This window comes from Petaurus breviceps, unplaced genomic scaffold (assembly GCF_028583685.1).
Source record: "Petaurus breviceps papuanus isolate PSGF00001 unplaced genomic scaffold, PetGlider_PUasm1.0 189, whole genome shotgun sequence".
In the NCBI taxonomy this organism is placed as follows: Eukaryota; Metazoa; Chordata; class Mammalia; order Diprotodontia; family Petauridae; genus Petaurus; species Petaurus breviceps.
The window spans coordinates 12,285,128-12,293,254 of record NW_027185809.1 but is presented as its reverse complement, the minus strand read 5'-3'; the positions used below and the strand labels follow the sequence as shown (position 1 = coordinate 12,293,254).

General features: G+C 41.9%; 1 protein-coding gene across 1 annotated transcript in view; it reads left to right on the top strand.

Moving 5' to 3' along the window:
• KLHL3 (kelch like family member 3) overlaps window positions 1-8,127 on the top strand; it is a 324,549-nt gene that overhangs the window by 118,578 nt on the left and 197,844 nt on the right. The window lies entirely within an intron of this gene.

Sequence of the window (8,127 nt, the reverse complement as noted above, 5' to 3'; positions counted from 1 at the left end):
GGAAAGCCGGAGAGGTGCTCAGACTCTGGCGCTAAGGTGGCTGGCCCTCAGATCTTCGGGCAGAGATGGGGTGGGGTCTGCGGGTGGGCAAGTGGAGGAAGAGGCCTCCTTATAAAGGGAGAAATAGAGGATTATAGCCCACTTGACTAATCTCCTAAACCTCACCTGTTGTCTCCAGAACATCATCTAGCAAGATGGAATCAAATCTGAAATTCATTCTTTTTTTTTTTTAAGGAAAATAATTTCATTTTATATTTATTGTGAACATACACACATATTATATAGAAGAAAATGCTTAGTGTCATGATTTGGGCCAAATAGTCACACCATAATTTATTTTGACGGACAGAATCCTTGCCATGAAATATATAGCTCTCTATCCTACTGCTGTAATGAAGTCAGGATCTTTTAAAGTCTTCAGTAATATGGCTTTTTAAAAAAAATGCTTTATTAACTTCTGGTTTACATCATTAATTTTTGCCAGATTTTGAGTTAGAAATTTTCTCCCTGTTTTTCCCCTACCCCAGAATAGCAGTCCCACAGGATATCCCCTCCTCCAAGCTGCTCTCTCCCATATCTTCTCCCATACCCCCTTAGACTTTTCCAGTAGGCCATGGTGGATCTCTATGCCCCAGTCCCTGAATATCTTATTTCCCAATTACATGTAAAATAGTATTAATAATAGTATATATATATGTATGTGTATATATATATACATATATATATATATTTAAACATTTGCTTTTAAAACTTTGCATTCCAGATTCATTCCCTTCCTCCCTTTGTCACCCACCCTTACTGGGATGATAAGCAAGTCAGTATAGGTTGTACCTGTGTAGCTATGCAAAACATTAACATAGTAGATATATTGTAAAAGACTGACTATATTTCCCTCCCTCCTATCCCACCTCCCACTTGTTCTATTCTCTACTTTGATTCCCTCCCTTTTCAAAAGTGGGTGCTTCCAACTTCCCTCCCCTCTACCCTTCACTCCCTTCTATCATCCTCCTTCTCATCCCCTTCCCCCCTACTCTCCTGTAGGGTGAGATACCCTGTTTAATGTGTATGTCATTCCCTCACTGAGCAAAATTCATTGAGAATAAGGTAGACCCATTCCCTTTTGCCTTCCTGTTCTTCCCCTCCATTGTAACCATTTTCCCTTGCCTCTTCTATATGAGATAGTTTACCCCATTCTGTCTCTCCCCATCTCCTCTCATACCTCTTAATTTCACCTTTAAAGTATCATCTCTTCCTATTAAATTGGTCCTGTGCCCTCTATCTATGTATACCTGTAAACATATATACAAACATTCACATGTGTATCCATACACCCATATACCCTCCTATATAGACATATATATGTGTATATATATGTGTGTGTGTATATATATATTTCTATTCCCTTCAACTATTTTCATACTGAGAAGAGTTTCATCAGTTACAATTATTGTTTTTCCATGTAGGAATGTTAATAGTTCAACTTTGATAAGTTCCTTATGATTTCTTTTCCCTGTTTACCTTCTCATGCTTCTCTTGCTTCTTGTATCTCAATGTCAAATTTTCTATTCAACTCTAGTTTTTTCAGCAAGAATGCTTGAAAGTCCTCTATTCCACTGAATGACCATATTTTCCCCTGAAACATGATACTCAGTTTTGCTGGGTAGGTGATTCTTGGTTTTAATCCCAGCTCCTTTGCCCTCTGGAATATCATATTCCAAGCCCTTCTATCCTTCAGTGTAGAAGCTGCCAGATCTTGTGTTATCCTGATTGTGTTTCCACAGTATTCAAATTGTTTCTTCCTGGCTGCTTGTAATATTCTCTCCTTGATCTGGGAATTATGGAACCTGGCTATAATATTCCTAGGAGTTTTTGGGGGGATCTTTTTCAGGAGGTGATCAATGGATTCTTTCAACCTCTATTTTGCCCTCTGGTTCTAAAACATCAGGGCAATTTTCTTTGAGAATTTCCTGGAAGATAATTTCTAGGTTCTTTCCCTGATCATGGCTTTCAGGTAGTCCAATAATTTAAAAATTATCTCTCCTGGATCTATTTTCCAGGTCAGTGGTTTTTCCCATGAGATATTTCACATTGCCTTCTATTCTTTCATTTGTTTGGATCTGTTTAATAGTATCTTGATTTCTCATAAAGTAACTAGCTTGCATTTGCTCCAGTCTAATTCTGAAGCAATGATTCTTCTCAGTGAGCTTTTGAGATTCTTTTTCCATCTGGCAAATTTGGCTTTTCAAGCCATTCCTCTCCTCATTGCCTTTTTGAGTCTCTTTTGCCATTTGAGTTAGTCTGTTTTTTAAGGTGTTATTTTCCTCAGTCAGGCTGTTGATTCTCATTTCATAATTTTCTTGCATTCTTCTCATTTCTCTTCCCAATTTTTCCTCCACTTTTCTTATCTGCTTCTTAAGGTCCTCTATGGCCTGTAACCAGCTTGTATTTTTCTTGGAAGCTTTTGGTGCAGGAGTTCTGACTTCGCTGTCTTCCTCCTGTTCCATGCTTTGATCTTTTTTGTCACCAAAATAGTAGTGTAAAGTTGGGTTGCTCTGTTTATTTTGGTTCTTTTGCTTACTCATGTCGCCCCTCAGTCACTTGACCCCTGGGCTTTTTGCCACAGTAGGACTGCCACCAGATAGGGGAGCTTTGTCTCAAATGCTGGGGTTTTCTCAGTTTCTGAAGGTATTAGTTGGGTGCCCTCTCTGAAGCCTCCACACTCTCTGGCAAACTGGTTGAACACCCCAGGACGTCTACCCTAGACTGCAATCCAGATCCAAGCAGGTTACAGCAATAGCGATTGCCCCTCAGACTGGTGGCTTGCTCCGCAGGCCAGGAGCTGAAGCTGCCACGTTGGGGCAGCTACATGCCCTCGGCATCTCAGTGGCTTCTTGCCCGGGGGCAGGGGAGAGGGGGGGCGGAAGGCCAAATGCCCTCCCAACTACTGGCTCCCACAGTCTACACTGCACTGACCTCTCACTTTGTCCTTAGCATCTATGTGTTGATAATTCTGGAAACCACCACAGCTGCTGGTGAGCTGAAGTCTAGCCAGTGGTTGGTCAACCTCTGTCTGGGGCGGGGCTGGGGTCGCCTCCCAGAGCACTGAGCTGGCTGATTCTTGCAGGCTTGCTGGGCTGTCCTCAGGAGGAGGTTAGTTTCTCTTCAGCTATATGGGTGAAAACGTGCCTTCTTCTGCTACCAACATCTGCCGTAAGGCAGCCTTATCAACTCCTAGAGGAATATCTGCTACCCAGCTCCTACCTACCCCACTCCCTAGCCCCAATGCTCCTAACCGTGATTTTCTCTTAAGATTTTTTCAGAAAACAGAAGACAAAAGGGGAGAAGGAAATGAAAGATTCCAATGGCTCCCTTTTAAGACCAACATATAGGGGTAGCTCTTCTAACTTATTTCTGTCCCATAGCAATGTGAGCCACTGGGTCAGCTCCAGTTATTAAGATTTAATCAGGAGATGTCCTTAGCCCTTCTCCAGGATGTGTAACAAGAGAGGTTCATCAATACTTTTTAACAGGAGATGCCCTCAGAAGTCCCCACAGACATTTGTTACTCTTCATTAGGATGGTTAAGACTTAAACATGTTTGCAGGCAATTCAGAAGAAGTCAGTAGATCGGGTAAAGTTGAAGACATAAGAAATCAAATCCCTTAGGATATCAGGCTGCTAGAAGAAGTTTCTAGACTCTTGGGTCACTCATTCCTTGTTAGTAAATAATTCACATTTCTGGGGTTGTACTCTGGAAGACTCTTAGGAAAAGTTAGGGCTTGCTCCTGAATTAGAAGCAAATTGTTCAGTAAGACAAGCTTCTTGTATCTTTTATGTCCAACTTCCTTCCTCTTTCTCAATCCTACAAGATATTTTGAAAAATTATCTGGGCTGGTACACTGGAAAGATAATTGCTTCTTGAATCCGAAAGCCTGGGTTCAATATCCATCTGATACTTATTACCTATGAGACCTGGGAAAGTTACACCCCCCTTTCTGGGGCTTCAGTCTCATCTGTAAAGGGCCTACATGGTCTCTGAAGTCGTTTCCAATTCTAGATCCATGATCTGACTACCAAGCACTCTGATTTGCCAGAAAAGCACAGAGAATTATAAAGGATCAGATTTCAGTACTGTTTGTATTATGCTGTATAAGGTAGCCCTTTTTCATGGTCTTCTCAGTGCAGGAATGGAGATAAAGGTCTCCTTTCCTCATGGGGGATTGTTATCATCTTTGATGATAGTGGTAACCCACAAAGGATTTGAAAGAATCGGGTTGAGAGGCCCATGAGTGGACCTGACATGGTGCAAGTTACCACTGAGTGGGAGCTGTCTGACTTTCCTTCTTATTTAGAATTTAGCTCTCAAGGGAGAGCTAGAGCTTCAGTCTGGCATTATGATTTTGGACAAAGAGAATAGATGAAGGGAATAGGGGGAAATGTGCCTCATAAAATCAAATGTAATTTAAAAAACCTCTATTTTAGTCAAGGAATATTTTTCTTAATCTGGGGCATAAACCACTTGTAGTCAAGATTGTGGGAAGTATTACTGGCTTGATCAAATGAGAATTATGTACAGGGCTTTGTAAACCTTAACACGTTATACAAATGGGAGCTATTATTGAATTCTTATAAAATAAATATATAAAAAAATAAAATATAAGTTTCTTGAGGATAGAGACTGTTTCCTTCTTTTTTTAAAAAATTCTTTTTTTTTCCTTTTAGAGGGCGGAAAGCAGGGCAATTGGGGTGAAGTGACTTGCCCAAGGTCACACACCTAGTAAATGTTAATTAAGTGTTTGAGGCTGGATTTGGACTCAGGTCCTCCTGACTCCAGGGCTGGTGTTCTATTTACTGTGCCACCTAGCCACCCCTGTTTCCTTCTTTAAAAAAATTTTTTTTCTCCCCATTACCTAACACAGTGTCTGGCACATAAATGTGCTTAATAAATGTGTGTTGAATTGAATTAAATTGATATGGATGTCTATCCTAGGATAGAGGACAAGGGGGTACATATGAAATACGTTAATGAATGGATTGTGAAAAATTAGGGAGTAGGAGAGATATCTGGAGGAAATGGAGGAGTGTGTGTTTTGGCAATTAGGGAGAAGAGATAGCAGAGGACCAGTAAAGTGAGTACACATCTACCTCCTGTTTCACCCCCCTGTATTTAAAGATCTCCAGTGGGTCCACCTTGCCCAGGCACTCACTCCTCTGACTCCCCTGACAGAAGTGATGAACTTCAAATCTAGAAAGTGTCATGGAGATGGAACTTTTCAGACATGTCTAAGGTGGGTATTTGTTTTGTTGAACTATCTGTATTAGGGGCTTAATCAATCAGCCAGTTAATTAATTAATTACTCAATGGATGATAATAGTAACTCCCTGACAGGGTCATTTTTAAGGATCAATTGAGAAAAGTATTTAAAGTATATTGCAGACCTTAAAGTACTATATACATGTGAGCTGTTATTATTGTTGTTGCTGTTTTCTTGGGTAAAGTCAGTTAACCTCATTGCATGTGAGCAAATCAAGAGAGGTACATGAAAGAGCTTTGAAAAATATACACATAGAAGGCGATATATTTTATTCTACTGGTTACTTTGATGTTAAGAACTGTTTGATCTTAAGCGTTTGGGGAATGGTTTGAAGGATGGTAAGAGAATTCCCAGGACTGATCCCAGGCAGCATGGTACAGTGGAAAAAAACACCTTTCTGGCTCCTAGCTGCCTTTTTTGTACAATTAGGGGATTGAACTAACTTCTAAGGTCCCATTCAGTTCTAAATCCATGAAACTTCAAAATCACTATAGAACTTTCTCACCCATCCTGGCCCTTAACATTCCACAAACATGATTGTGGAAATCTTGGGGTGCTCATTCCATAACTTCTCCATGCACTGATACTCTTAACCATGTAGCTCGCTGCTGTGCTGACTCCTTCTCTTTCTTTTCTGTGTGGTGAAGTCATGAATAGGGCATTGCAAAAGTGAAACCCAGTGAATGTTCTTTTGCTTTCCTATACCATTACACTCCTGGCGGATGTTGACACGTTGGGGTTGAATTTCTTTGTTTATGTTTTGTTAGTGAAAAGGAAGAGCCACCAGGATGATTAGGGAAAAAAAAGAGAGGAAGAAGAAGGGATGAGGAGGCAGAGAAAAATAATTTTCTTTTTTTTTTTTTTGGTGAGGTGAAAGGATGTCAGCCTGTAGAGTGTGTAATGGAAGTTATTTGTATGTTTCTGTTCTGTTCAATTGCACTGCTCAGTTAGAGGTTGTGTAGGATGAGGAAAGAGACCTGAAGTCAGAATCAGATCACGGGGCTTGAAGTCTCATTTACTAGTTGTATAGCCTTGAGCCTCAGTTTCCTTATCTATAAGCTAAGGATGATAATAGGAACATCTGAATGACCTACCTCACAAGATTACTAATAAACCATAAAACTCAATGATCATGTCACTGAATGGTAATATGGAAGTGACTATGGGTTCTTGAAGGGAATCCAGTTTCTTGAGTGGAAGGCAAGCAATATCTAGGCATTTAACTATAGGTCTGGTGATGAACTGTGTGTCTTTTGTTAGGAGGCTTGACTGGCTAAATTTGGAGAGGCTGATCACTATCATCAGGTAATTAATTTCTTGGGCACTGAAACTTATTAAATATCTACTAAAAATGGAATATACACACAGATGAAATACGATATTCTTGAAGTTATTATTTATATTATAAAATAAGGGCAAATGAGTTTGATTAATTAGGAACATCTATTGATAAAGGATGCCAATGAAGCAGTAGCTCTGCATTATCACACCCCTTAAGTCAGCCTCTCGTGACCAAGCCATCTTATTCCTCTTCCATTCAGTGCTTTAATTTTTGTACATGGTTTCTCTCTGGACACTCTCTATAGAGGGTAACGGTATGGTAGTTGGCAGTAGTGTAGAATCCATCAGAAAAAGATTTTGGTGTATGTAGTCTTGAGGAAACTAAACTGACAGGAAATAGAGAAAGGAAGTGACCTAACTAGTGCATTAGGAACAGTTATACTGCAGACAGCCCCCAGTTCTGGAGTCCCACAACAATGAAACCGAAAGGGACAGACTAGATTCGATGAGCTTAAGGTCTCTTCCTGCTCCAACATTTTGCCGTTTCTGGGGTTGAATCTATCTGTCAATAGTGTCTCCTATGTAAGGAATAGTTGTGTGGGGGGGGGGGGGGGGGGGGGGATGCAAAGATGGGTGATATACCTGCTCTCCAAGAATTTGTAGTTCAGTTGAGGTGAGAAGACACACTTGACTGAAAAGATGCCCAGAGTAGTAGAACTGGGCGGTGAGTGAGGGAGGTGGCAGTTCCAGCTTGGAGGTTTGGGGGAGGGGCGGCAATAAGGTTAAAGGAAGGAGGTAGGATTTGAGTGATACAGGATTTAGAGGGGAGGATATTCCAGACAGGGAGGGGTGGGCATGAGCAAAGGCTAGGGCGGTTGGAAAGTGCTTGGGATGCGTTTGGCCCCAGCAGAGAGTAGCCGGAAATTTAGTAGAGCATAGTAGGGGTCACATTTCAGTGCAGTGCACTTGAAGGTTTCCAGTTCTTTTCATTATATTAAAGTTCATCGTTTCCGTTATTTTGCAAATTATTTGACCGGCGTTTATTGTGATAATACCCCTTTCACAGAAATCGGCAGTATTCGTTTTATTGTTTTTGCCCACAATTACTTTCATGTCACCCCTCGTATGTCATCCTCAAGCTGGTTCTTCCTCAGTCATTTTGGAAACTGCTCATGATAACAGGAGGGGAGAACGGGCCCTTGGCAGTACCTTACCTGTGAGCTTTCCCACCTTCCTCTTTCCCCTTATTACACCCCCCCCCCCCAAAACTGCAGTAACTTTCGTTGCCCGCAGCTGAGGGGTCTCCTTTTCATACGGTTGGCCGCACGAAAGAAGAACTCGATGCCCGTGGCTGAGCCTTGCTGCCCCTGGGCTCCTGCGGAGCATCGGGGATGCCGTGGCGGTGCAGATGCAGGAGCAGCTGGAGAGACGGCCGCGCACGTGGTTTAGCAGCAGCCGCGGTTCCTAGGATACAAAGTAGCGAGCCGGGGGGGGGGGGGGGGGGGGGGGGGGGGGCGGGGGGGGGGGGGGG